The sequence below is a fragment of the Athene cunicularia genome (genome assembly GCF_003259725.1).
Source record: "Athene cunicularia isolate RWA chromosome 6 unlocalized genomic scaffold, athCun1 chr6_part1, whole genome shotgun sequence".
Lineage (NCBI taxonomy): Eukaryota > Metazoa > Chordata > Aves > Strigiformes > Strigidae > Athene > Athene cunicularia.
In genome coordinates this window covers 7625746-7639529 of record NW_020799105.1, presented here as the reverse complement: position 1 = coordinate 7639529, position 13784 = coordinate 7625746, and the positions used below count along the sequence as shown (strand labels likewise).

Below are 13784 nucleotides of genomic sequence, written 5' to 3'. Positions count from 1 at the left end.
TTTTTTTTTTTTTTTTTTTTTTTAATTTCTAAACCTGTGCCTATGTTCTGCAAATATTTGCATAAAGTCTTTTTAGCTCTAAGTCTGGGACTAGGCCTGTTTTATACTTTTTGCCATACATGTTGTTAATATTTTTTTTTTTTTTCAGACAGTGTGTTAGCTTGTAACCTCCAGGTTAAGGGCTGGGCATAAATTCCAAATCCTATTAGTAAAACTATTTCTCTCCATGTGTTGTTGATTCTTTTTTCAGTCATCCACAGAGCTGTAAAAATACCAACATGGGTAACCATAATTTAAAGGTAAAATCTCAAGACTGACTTTCCTAAAATGAAACATATGTTTGAATTTTATTTCAGCTGAGGTTTCAGAAGTTTTATTTCAGTTTCAGGCTGCTTCTGGAAATTCTTCATGGTGTAAGAAATTCAAGCTTTAATCCTTAGGATTACTTTTATGAGAATACTGTTTCTTCTTTTGTAGCCTTACGTAAAATAGAGGCTGTAAATAGCTGTCTAATGGTCCCAGAGCCCTCAGAACAGCCCAGAAAACTCCAAAGGCATTCTATTGATTGTTCCATTCTCAACTGTTGCTGTCCTCTTAGAAGCTTAACAAGATAAATACATTCGAACATGAAGTCAATACATATCTAGAGTCATGCAATTCTGAAATGGGGAAACTGGCCAAGATACCAAGATCTATCTAAATAAATATCAGATATTTATCTGATAGCTGAAGAAACTGAAAGATCTCCACTAAAGGGGTGTGTGTGTGGACATATATATATATTTCTGTGTAGAAACCAGAAGACTGAACACTTCTGTGTCTCAAAAATATAAGGTGCCTCAAAAAGATGTGGTTCAAGAGCAAGAAGCTTACTGCTCATGTAGCATGGGCTAAATCCAAGGAGCAGGGTATGTTACAGTGTAGCCATTACAGTATTTCAGTGTAGTATTACTCATCTTTCTGACTCTGACACCCAAGACAGAGCTTCTTTTATCCTTGGCAAGTGTCAACTGTCTGTCTTGACCTCAGAAACTAGTGCCGTTCTCTGACGTTATGTACCCTGCCTTGGAATGTCATCATGGCTTTGGGCACTCAGGGCTTCTCCTTGAACTCAAGTGAAGATGTGACTGGAGTGGCATAGTCATGCCACTGACCTTCAGATGTTTTAACTTGGGCTTCCTGTAGAGCCAGTGGTGAGAAATGCTCAGAATAGTTTCAGGCCCAAGTTAAACTCTTGTTCTTTCCAGTTGTGCTACATGGTACAGCTAAGCAATATAACCATAACCTGAATTACCCCCTGGAAGAATCTTGCTTTCTTCACTAGCCTTTTAGTTTAGATGTTAAATTTAATGTCTAATATTGGGTAACATGGTTATCCTAAAGCATGATAAAAGAGCAAGGAATGAACATTTAGAAAACAAATTTCTTAACCAGTGACTTAAAGAACTTGGAAATAATGGCTCTTTGACAATAACAGATGGCCCAGGGCATTTCATAATTTGGTCTGATCTCATCTTCCTTTTTTTTTTTTCTTTTGTAAGCTTATATTTTAGTAGTATTTGAGGCTGGCCGTTGCCCATCCTGTAGGAAAAACAGAAGGCAGGGAGCGTACACACTAGACATCTGCATATAATGAAGTCATACTCCTGAAAAGAAGAGCCTATATTTGTGCCATGCAATGGGACTACAGTGTTCTTTGCAGTCCTTGAAGAGAAGCAGCAGATGAAAGGATGAAAACTCATGAAGTCTCTGTGGCTTCTCAAAGGATGAATTAATGAGCTGCTAATTTTTTAAAAGTGTTTTTACACCATTATTTTCAGCCAAATCAGCAAGTAGATCTATGTGGCCACACAGGTGCTGGGACAGCAGAAGAGCAGGCAGAAATGCTGATGGAACAAAAGGGCAGGGCTGCTTCTCATCTGTTAGGCAGTCTTAGATTGGCTAAATTGCTTCTGAAGTTGCATCTTTGGCAATTCTTCAGCAAGGAGTCAAATATGCAGGAGGCTGGCTGGATTGCAGCCTTCTGAGCATATCCAGACTTGCAGAGTTAGAGAGAGTATTTCCAAGTGTTGTTCAGCATAAAGTTCTCCATTTAATGCTGCCCTGATGTTGTCACAACATGCTGCAGCCAAGGATAAGAAGAGTTTTGAAGCAGGCCAGGCTTCCTTACTGAAAGTTTGCTCACAGCTGAAATCTGAAGAAATTGAAAGGTTTCCACTGAAAGGATGAGTGTTACCAAGCACTGGCTGATGTGACCCTCTGTAGTAAGAGTAAACCCCATTTTGCAAAAACTGAACTGTAACCAGCAAAATTCTGTTGTTAGTAATTCAGTTTTGTGAATCTGAGTTTCCCTTTGCTGTTTCGACAGATTATAGGATCTGACTGCAGTTCGTCAGGTGCTTTTGTGTAGTGTTGCCAAGTACTGTCATAGTATCATACCTCATCATGTATGTGGGTGCACTGAAGAATACACAGACAAAGCACCGTAAGGTCTTTCTGGGTAAATGGCATTATAAATTTAAGATAATTATTCCAACAATCCAAAAATTCTGTATAAAGCAGATTTTGGCATTGTGAAAAGAAACAAAACATGCAGCAATTTAGGGGGTAAGGGAGGAATCCTTTTATTTTAAGGATAATATTAGTATAAAGTTAGAAATGAGTCATTTTCTAACTCATTTCTAACTGGGTGACTCGTGCTCTTGGCAAATTAATTATCCAAGACAAATGATTCGGAATTAGATGCTATAGTTTTATTAATTTTTTAATCAGATGGCTATTCCTATTACAAATAAACATGGGGCTTGATTTCAGGTATAACAAATGTAGCTATACCCTGAAAATTATGCCACAGTGCTGCTTGAGTATGTGTTATACATGCCACTTTTTCTTATTTGATGTTTTGGTTTCAGTTTTAGGTGAATGCTGTAGTAGCTGCTGGGTGTCTAAAGCAGCTGTGGCCACAAGAATCTCAGCAGTGAACTTCGACAAGGGAAATCTAATGTGGTATGTATTTCTTTGCATACAGGAACTGTGATTTATTAAAGCCTCATCACAGGAACATTCCTATGAATAAACTTTTCACCTCAGAATTCTTAATAAATTGTTTGATGAATATTATTGAGAACATTGACATGGGGATGATGGGACGATCCATGCCATCTTTGCTTGGGATGGATATATTGTATTGTTGGCTGCAACCCCCTGTCTCTGTTTCTTTCCCTGCCCTCCCCCCTCCTCCTTGGCTGCAATTTAAGGTAATATCACAATTCAGGTCTGATCTGGTGAAACCACAGCTAATACCCATGCCTGCCTCTCATGAGAAGAGAACACAAGACGACAAGCTTAGGATTTCTGGCCTCTTATTAGGCAGGTCTGTTGCTTATCTTCCCCTTTGCCTCTGTCCTTCCTCTGTGTCATTAACTCATATTGAAGTTCAGTATTATTGGATGCTGGGAACCCAGTTTCATTTGGCTACACATAGACTCTTCCCTAAAAAAGTCAGATATTACCTCCATGTTGCGTGTTCATCGTGCAGTGAAAATATGGATCATGATTTTATTGTAGTAGTTCTGAATGATTTTCAGCTGAAGTAATGAAGAGGAAAGTCAGGCACATTTTTGTGAGATGTTCATGTTTCTCAACTATGATTCTTAAACTGGGAGTTTTGAGGTTTTAATAACATTAGAAATTATTCATGTTCATTCCAGATACCTATACATCCTTATTCTTAAAAAGTAGGATATTTGCTAGCATAGCTGAAATTTTTCCTGTAGTGAGACAGGAGAATGTCTAAGGAAAACTGCATTGAGTAATAGTTTCTATTCTCTTCATTTTGTTCAGTTGTAAATATAGTAGACAACAGATGAAATAGCTATTGACGTAGAGCATAACACAAATTATGTCAAACAAGGACTTCAAACAACGTGTTTTGAGGTCAGTAACCTGTGTGCCTAGAACTTTGGTCACACTGGTGATAGCCAACTGACATAACTTATGTGGATGTACATGCAAAGATAAATAGGTAGCTTTTTGCTGAATTTTCCAAGCAGAACAGCAAAATGTCAGTGAAAATGTATGTTCCTAATAGGCTCAAGGTGCTTCAACAAAGGAAGCCAATACTGATGAGTTAATTTGCTGAAACTGCAAGGGTTTTTTTTGTTGTTTATTTGTTTTTTTAAACCTAAATGGAACCTGTTTTCAGTAAAGAGCATGAAGGAGGAGTCTTTTCAGGGGTCTGCCATATCAAATAGAAGTCAGCATGTTCTGTCTGATGAAATGTAGGTTTGACTGCTAATCGGCCACCGCAAAGCATTGCTAAATTAATAGCCAGTTTTGCTGAGAATACAACTTCTCAGGAACTGAAGTTGTTTCCTGAATCTGTGACTGGCTCAGAAAAATGGGAATTCCTTTTAAGAAAGTCAGGATATTCTGATTTTTTTCAAACAGAAGTCTTTTTTTATTTCCATGTTAGCACTGATCCTGCCTAGGCAAATGAGTTAAAAATCTGAAAATGACTCTGGAATACTGCAACTGAATTTTCCAGTTGGGGGGCATGGGTATTTTAATTTTCATTTTGGGTCAAACTGATCCAAATACTGGTTTCAGTTTGGAGGTGAGACCTGTCTGCAAGTCCTTTCTCAGCTCTCTCACTACTTTTTGTTTTAGCATTGTTGCTTTTGTTTCTTCAAATGAGAGATGAGAAGTTACTAATTCTTTGTGAAGTGTCTGAAGATCTGTGGGTACAGAGCTCTACATTAGTGCAAAGTATTTAAATTCAGAACTGTGTTATGTCTTCTTCCTTTTCCTTATGCCAGTCTGTGCTGTGACTGAAATTTAAGTCTGCTTACAATCAAATTTAATAGAGGCAGAGAATATATTTTTTTTTTTAATGTTTTAACCACATACTTTCTCATTCAGGGAAAGTAGGGTTCCAGCCTGATTTCTCTCTGCAGGAGAGTTTTTAATATTTATTTATTTATTTATTTATTTATTTAATTGATTAGGTAGTCTTTACTACTCCTATGAAAACAGTCATTATGTTCTATCCAGTGCTGTTTGCATTTGCTTCAAAATGTGGGAGTTAATCCGTGCTAAAAATTACTTGGTTTATGTGTGCGTTGTTTAGTTTATATGTTCTGGGGGGATCTAAGGACTGAAAACTGGCAATAATAAGGAGGTCATAAATCAAGCAGCTTTTCTTGGTTTAGGATTTTAGGTCAGGCATATCAATTCCAGCTTATGCTAGATTGCAGCTGTGCTTGTGAATGAAGACTAGATCATGTCATGTAATTTCTGGGGTTTTTCTCACTTGCAGTCCATGACCACTGATGCCTCATAACCACTGCAGCGGTGTTTCCCTAATACCTTCATCTGATGGGGTAGCTGTACCTTCCTCTCTGGCTTGTGTGCTTGTTCTTTTTTTTTTCCTTCTAAGAGGAAATGAAATTAAGATAGATGTCTCCTTTGGTATTTTAAGTAAATTTTATAAAGGGAGGAAAAGCAAATCAATTGGTGCTTGCCACATATAGAGCAGTTAGGCAAAAAGTATGAGAGGTTGATATCTTAGCACTATCAGTTCTGTTTTCAGTGGATATACAGAGGTTGTGTAAACAAAAAAGGTATCTTTGTCTGCTGTTGTACAGGAGTTACACAATGTTTTTGTTTTATTTTCCCATATGTGAAATATCTGGCACCAAAAGTAAGTCCAAGTCTTCTTTATCTGACTTCTATGTCAAAATTAAGGATAAATACAGCAAATTTGATTAGTGTTCATGAGATCAAGGAGTCTGTTTTACCATTCTGGGTTAAAAAGAATGATAAATGTGTATAAAATGATAATGTGTAAATTAGGATTTTATGTTTGTCAAAATAATGCTTTGGTCCCAGGGTGGTCAGTCATACGTTACGAGATAATAGAACATCTTCTGTGCTCTGTAGTACTTGGCATATATGTTTCTTAGACCCTTTCAGGTTAATCATTAATTCAAAGAACTTGTTTCAATGTTCCAGATGGTCTCTTTGAGTCTTAAATTCCCATTAGACCAAGTGTGTGTATTAGTTATGTTTTATTGCAAGAAAACAAAGATTTTGGTGACACTAAGATTCCTGCAGTGAAATGCAAGTTGCCTTCTGTGCGGGAGAGACCATGGAAGTTCCTTTCTGTTGTTTTGTGGTTTTTTTTCACAGTGTATCTAATGGAAAAACAGAAGTCTGTGTAGTTCTGTTTTTCTTTTTTTGTGTGTATATAGATGGTATTGACCCTGTGAAAACCTGAAAGCACTAAATTGGCCTCTTGTACAAAATGAAATGCATTGCACACAATAGACTATTCACTGTAGTATTTATTCTGAAAGGTCACCAGTCACAGAAATATCAGAGGATGTAACTATGGCAAACCAACCCAATATTAGCATGTTTGGTTGTTTCCCTTCTTTGTTACTAGGTAATTGGAGCCTTTAGGAACACATTTGTCATTTATAGCACAGCTGCTTCCTACACAAGACTTTCATTCTTTGCAAACATGGATAAAAAAGATATTTTTTAAAAGATTAACAGTTGAGTTTTATTGTCTGTGGTTTCAACTTAATTTTACATATTAAATGTTGTTCAGCATCAAAAACCTAAGCAAATGTTTGTTTTATCTATCAGAAAGCAAAGTCATGTTGTTCAAGTACTAAAGTCTTAACTCCAGATTAGTTGTGGTGTTTGGACTTAAATCTGTGCTTAAATGCTCTTTCAGACATAGACTTCCCTGCTACTGAAGGTGGTTGAGGAGAAAAACCAAAGGTGTGATGTGTTTCCATTTTGCACTGATTCCCATCTGTGGACTAGTCTGGAAGAAGGAAAATAGAAGCTCTGTGACCTTTCTAGCCTCTGATGGACACTGTGTGTTCCCTCCTGTGTTAGAGGAGTAAGCCAGTTCTGTCTGGTTTGGAGGTATGTATGTCTAGCTAGAATAGTTGAGAGAGATGCTTTTTTCCCTTTTCCACATACAGACATAGAAAGTCTGGTTCCCTGTTCTTACCCAGTTCATAATCATTAATATCCATAGGAATTTCATGTCAGCATTTAATCTCTGGGAATACAGACCAACACAAGTGAAAAACCTCCATGCAGCTGAGTACTGATAAGAGAACCAGTTTCTCCTCCTCTTCAGATGTGACAGTGCTGAATAAGGGAGAGTCTTTTGTAATTGTCAGACATTCTGTTACTGTCTTTCAAAGTGCTTGTTTTGAAACTATTACTTCCCTCCTGATAGTATTATGAAGGTCCATATAAAAAATGCTGAGTTGAAAAAAAAGTGAAGACATTCAGTTGAACAAAACCAGGATGTTTACATACCTGAGAGTAATTGTGTGTGTGTGAGCAGTCAGGAACAAAGGCTTTTCTCTACCAAGTTCTCTCTACCAAATGCTCTGTCACTTGTTACAGTCATTTTTATGGAGATGAACAGTAATTCTCAATCTCTGGGTTGATAACTTGCCTGTTTTCCAATTACATTTTGTATATTTAAGTTTGATAGTTAAAGATAAGCAGCAGTGCACCGAGCCAAATACTTAGGTACAAGGTAGAGTGGATGGGAGCAAAGGACAGTGTATTTGCAATGAGATTTTTAGCTTTTTTGCATACCTATAATAGTTTGAATCAATTACCTGGCTTCTCCTTTTTTACCAACTCTCTGCAGAATAGAACCTATGGCATGGAAAAAAGATGATTCACCTCTTAACACCTACTTTCTCTTACTGGTTTGTAATCCTAAAAAATAATCAAGTACTAGATTCCAAATGTTTACTAATTTGCGAAGTTTATTTGAAATATCTGAACTAAGGCACTGAGGGTTTTTGTTTCCTGCTGAAGATGGGCAACCAACAGCTCTGCCAGGGATCAGTTAAAGTTGTGGAGAGTAAATGCACCTTCAAATTAAGTTGTAACTGTGTAGTTGGACACAGAGAAACAGAGGTATCAGCAGGAAAAGCTTTAGAAGGAAAAGGTTCTCGCTGTTTTGTGATTTCTGCATGTGTGCAAGGTTTAAGCCTTGCAGGATCAGAGAGCACGTTGCCTTTGCCCCTCCCCCACCCACGCTGGTTGGGCTGGAATTTAGACACAGACCCCGGCTAAAATAACAAGAAATTTAATACAACAGAGTGATAGAACAATCTGAACAACAACAGTATCAATGGTAACAACAATAAACAGAAATAACAATGAACAAGACAAAAGATTTACAGAGAAATACCGCTAAACGGTCAAGGAGCAAACCCACCGCGTGTATGGCGAAACCCAAAACCAGAAGCGAAAGTAAAAAGGCTCCGCCCCTGAACCTGACGTCAGCATGGTATGAATAACCCGGCTGGAGATCCCTTCCCCCTCTCTCTCTGCTGGGGAAAACTGAACCAGGACAGCATGCTTTTTTCAGTTGGGTTGAAAGATGGCAACCACAATCTCTAACCTCATCTCAGCACTGCCAGAGGATAACTGTAGAAACCACCTGGGCCACAACAAAGCCTGGCCACAGGGATGGGCAGGCTGGTAAAACCAGACTACACCTGTGTACTCTTCTGACTGTTATTCGCTACTCTTGACTATTATGTTCTAGTCCAGACAGCTTTTTCAGGGTAGTGTTCATACTGCCTTTCCTGGACATTCAGCTTGGCACTTGGGCCAGGAGATCTGTCTATCTATGCCCGATTTGTCATCAGTGAAGTGTAAGAACATTCCTCCTGAGGGCTGTTCAGACTGCCAAAGCTAAGTTCCTGCTCAGACGAGTGCCTTTCTCCATCTCTCTCGCCCTTGATGAAAGTGAAGGGGAGATGAGCTTCAACTCTGTGCAGGGAAACTGGGCTTTTTATTAAATCAACAGTGTCACAGAAGGCATACTTGGAAGGAGCCTGCACCAAGAGGTGTGTGCGGAGGAAAGGAAAGGAACTGATGGTCTCAGTATAATCTTTCTTGGCCTCAACCTGCCAAAGATTTAGGCATATGACTAAATTTCTGCTCTTCACTTCCTCTATCATCTGCAATCAGTTTACCCTCTCAGATGTGTTAGTGTTGGGGGAAAGCAGAATTCTCGTGCTAGCTAGCTGTTGTCATAGTAAGGCTTAGCTTTCCTGTGATTGCACTGATAATACTAGAGCACTTTGAGTCCCTTTCTAAGTACTTTGTCATTGCATTTTCCAGATAAGAATTCTACACAGTTTTAGAGCTGTTTTGTCACGTTTGATTTGCACATTTGTCACATGTCATTACAGAGTTACGTTTGACTGTTAGTCTTCTAGCCCTGCAATTAAAGGGAGGAAGAGCATTAAAGTATATTTTAAACAGGTGTGTACCTAAGGCTAGTTGGTTTTAGTGTATTTTTTTCCCAATTTTGAAAAGAAATTAGGAAGAAAGACTGAACTAGATGTGGTGCTTTCCTTTTGATACGTGTGATGTGTGACTATGCCTAAGCCAACAGTATCTGATTTTTTTGCAAGGAATGCTATTAATATTTGTATGTTACTTTATTAAGAAGTACTGTATTTGCTTTATTTTCAATGGGGAAAAAATGAATAAGAACTAGTATGACCTTCCTGTAATATAGAAACAGGGTAAACATAGGATAGAAATGTAAACAGAAATGGCAGAGTGCCGGCAACTCCTTGGACATAAATCTGCCAGCAGCTCTGCCAGAAGCCTATTTCGTTCCACTCTTTGCATTGATTAATAGAGTTTGTGTAAATTGGGAAGATGTGTACATGCTCTTCATGACTACTTCTCCCCAAAAGATGACCAAAGCTTTGTATCTGGATGCGTTTGAATTAGAATTACACCACTGGTGCTCTGTAAGATTATTTTTTTTGGTTCTTGGTTAATGGATTTACATGTGGACTGCACCTGTTTGGTGCTTAATTTTAGCTTAGTCTCAGACCAGGGACATAGGAGGTTCACAGAATGAGGAAGGAGGAGCCTAAAAATTTCAGGCTAGGGTTGCTTGTGATAACATGCCTGAAAGGGTGTTTTGGTTTGGTTTGGTTTGTTGTTTTTTTTTCCAGTTCCATTGGTTTTGAAACTGTAAGGGCTGGAGCACAGCATATCTGATCCTGTGGCAGAGTATCTTAACCACAGGGTGGTCACTAGTTTGCTGAAGCTGACTTGTAGAGTTAGAGAATTGCAGCCTGGCTCTCTGTGTTTATAAACATATAAACAGAGGTGATAATAAGCTGGCAGTCTGAAGTTCAGGCGAGTATGGAATAATCCAGGAAGCGTTTGCTGTGCAAATGTGTAACATGCAGTGAGTCAGTATAGCAGACTTGTTCACTGTTCTGAGTCCACTTGTGTCCTGGATTTCTTCAGCATACTATGTGTTTGTAGTCCTCTTCCCACCAGATTGCTAGTGGAATATGTAGGAAAATATTTTAAAAGAAGCAAGTAGCTTCCACCTACTCCTGTTCAGAAAAGAAAATCCTGAGTAAAGGTTACTATTGAAAGAACGGTAAGCATCCTCGCTTTTGTTTGTCAGTATTGCATCTCTACCTGGATTGTTGTGTTGCAGGTTAGACTGAAGACTGAAGTGGCTCACAGGGTTTATTTATAAAGTTAGGATAAAAGGACGAGGAAAACTTCACTTTGGTTGCACCAAAGTGTTAGAAACTCAACCTATAATACATGCCATGACTTCATTGACGGGTGTTGTATGTTCTGCCTAGTTCTTGATTTGCAACAACTTATATATAAAATACACAGAAATTAATATAAAGGGATGTAGAGTAGGCAGTATTATACTGAAGGAGTATATGTGGTATAAAGGCAAGAGAGTGCAGCACCTCTTACAAACAATACCTGCTTTCAGGCAGTTGTGCTGTGATGCATCATCTCATAAATAGTATGGATAAAGAAACCAGTAGATAGCAGGTCTTGAGCCAATGGCTCAACTGTGGGAGTAGCAGGATAGTTTATTGCTGCTTGTTGTCCTGTTTTGAAGAGGTGACATTATCACTTCTGTCATATTTTTGTGGATTGTGTTTTCTACGACATTCCAGATTTTCAAACACTAAGTATAATGGGAGACCTTCACATCACCAATTTAGCTCCTGTGCAGAGTATTAGAGGAGCACAGGCTGTCTACATCAGGCAATGAGTTGATGAAATGTTGTACCGTGGCTCTACCTGCGGCTCACAGCTGATGCAGAACAGGGCAAACAATTCATCTGCTCCCAGTTTCAACTTTATTCATGCAAAAGGCTCAGGTCTTTTTGCCCTGAATGTCAAATGGATTGCACTGTAGTTTGCTTGTGCCCAAAACAAGCAATGCTATATATACCTGAGAATTTGAGATTACTTCATTTTAATCCCTTATAGATTATCCTGTAATACATCAAACACTCTAGTTTTATTCCTGTTGTCTTAGTTTACATTGTAGAAGAGCTGAAGAATTCTGAAATCAGAACTGAAGAGGGTATGTAAAACCTTTCATTCCAAAATTAAACAAGTATAAACAAAAATAATATGTAAAAGATGATACTTTGCAGTGCAGAAATTAGTTTATGTGATATTTGCCAGTACTAGGGTCTGAAAGTGTTTTGATAAAGCAGCACTTTGTTCTGAAACTTGGTATTTCCACAAGACCACAAAATGTTAGGAAAGTGTTTTCCTCCATTCCTGCTGGAGAGCTTACAAGATCAGGGAAACTTGCTCACTTAGAAGTGAATCTGTCCCTGTACATAAAACCTCTCAACCTATTTGGACTGTCTTTAATGTTGCTCTGTTTCTTATTTTCTCCAGCATTATTTGATGTGACATTTGCTGTTACATCCCACTGGTCTACACTGCCCCTCAATTTTTCAGTGACCTGAGCATAATTGTGCGATATTTACAGCAAAATATTAGGGAAATATTTAATTAGAAATAAAAGATTGGAAAGAACCTCAGTAAGGTGTCTAGGCCATGCTGTTTCCTTGCTTTAAGTCAGGATCAGCTTGACGTAGACTGTTCCTCACAGATATTTAACTTTTCCTAAAAATTTGCAGCAATAGACAGTTGAGACTTCCAGTGCAGTCTAATGCTTGTCTTAACTTCATCCTAGGAAATGCCTGAAGTCTAAAGTGAACTTCCCTTACTGCAGTTACTGCTTATGAATTATTTCTAGTTTTTCAGCAACTATGATATACCTCCTTTGCTGTTAGCTGTTCCAGATTTGAATATCTCTTCAAATTTTTCATTTCCTAGACTATATATTTTCATTTAATCCTTTGTTAGTTATTCCAGAAGTTTAGTGCCTGAAATTGAGCACAGTACTTGAAACAGGTACTGTATTCCATTGCAGAGTCAGTGGGCTGCTATCCTACCACAAGGAAATGTAAGCATGGAATTGAAGGTGGTCTTCTGTTGCAGTAAGGAAAAATTCAGCTGAGATACAGGAACTGCCTATCTATCTGTCTGCTCTGCAGTTGCAGAGAAAAACAGATTTGTAGGAATGATCCCCTGTTCTGCATCGGGTGGGTTGGTTGTGGAATCGGTTTCTGTGTCAGGCATAGAGAAAGGAGCAACCGTTGCCAGCTGGGGACAGAGCAGCAAGGCTTCCTCATGCCCTGAGAGGTCTGAATTAACAAGGAAAGTTTGCAAAGCATAACTAGCCAGCTGCCTAGAACTGCTAACAAGTCGTATGAAGGTTCTTGCCAGTCCAGGCAGCGGCTGTCTTGTTTTTAGTTTAAACGTATTTCAGTAAGTTGGGGAGTTCTCAAAGAATTTCACGGGTTTGGAAGCAGTACTATTCCTTCTAGCAGTAAACATACATAGTATGCTTACCTTCCTGCCCTCTTCAGGGCAATTGCATTTGGACTAACAATTACAATAGTTGCTTAGGCCTTATGGTATGGGGAAAAGGAAAATTTGGAGTGTTTTAATCATCAGAACACTGGTTATTGTTTTTTAGGAAGAAAATTCTACTTGTTCTTTGTTCTCAAACGCGCTTTCTTAATTTCCCCAGCTTCATGTGCCTGTTTTTCTGTGGCTTGCTCCCAGTTACCTAAATATAATGTTGTCGTCCCAGCCAGAAGTGGAGAGAATGTCACATTACCTCTCATGAAGCAGTTACTTAATACGTCCCTTTCTGGAGGTAATTAGAATAGCTCTTCATCTTTGTAGGTGTTTTACAGGGGAGGGCCTGTGTCCTGTACTAATTTTAGGTGTAAGGAGGAGACATGATGTGACCTGGTTTTAGTTTAAGAACAATCATCCATGTAGGGACTGGCAGTTTGTATGAAGAAATGACCTTCATGTGCAGGGCCAGAATTCAGTTACTGTTTCTTTTCAAGTACAGGCATGGCACCACAGCACAGCTCACGCGGTTTTGTGTCCACTTGATATTTAACATATTTCATTCAGAAAATGTTGTTTTTACACTTGGCTGTCTCAAGGGTCAAGAGAGTAAATCAGTGTCACAGGATTATCAGTGCTGCGCAGGGAAAGCCAAGATACTAAAAAAGCACGAGGTCAGAAGCATTCAAGGTCACACTAGTCCCGCTAAGCTGTTAAGGAAACACGTGACTAGGTAGACAAAAACTTGAACGTTGATGCTGATGCCCAAGTAACTTTTTGCGGGTTACAAGGCACACCTGGGTCACAGAAGCCTCCAGGACGCGGACACCCGAGTCACAGGAGCGTGCGGGTGGGCGCCCTGAAGCGAAAATGACCCCGCAGCCGGTTACCGGGGCGGGCCTGCCCGGTGCGCTCCAGCCGGCAGGGCCGCGGTGCCGGCTGCCAGGGGAACCGTGCGAGTGGGGGCCGCCCCGCGCCCCCCGTCC

The 13784-nt window shown here is 39.2% G+C and overlaps 1 protein-coding gene across 1 annotated transcript in view; it reads left to right on the top strand.

Moving 5' to 3' along the window:
• PANK1 (pantothenate kinase 1) overlaps positions 1–13784 on the top strand; it is a 54555-nt gene that overhangs the window by 14006 nt on the left and 26765 nt on the right. Inside the window, exons 3-4 of the mRNA XM_026850944.1 lie at positions 2913–3006; positions 6743–6939. The gene's annotated coding sequence lies outside the window, so the exon portion shown is untranslated. The remainder of the gene's footprint in view (positions 1–2912; positions 3007–6742; positions 6940–13784) is intronic.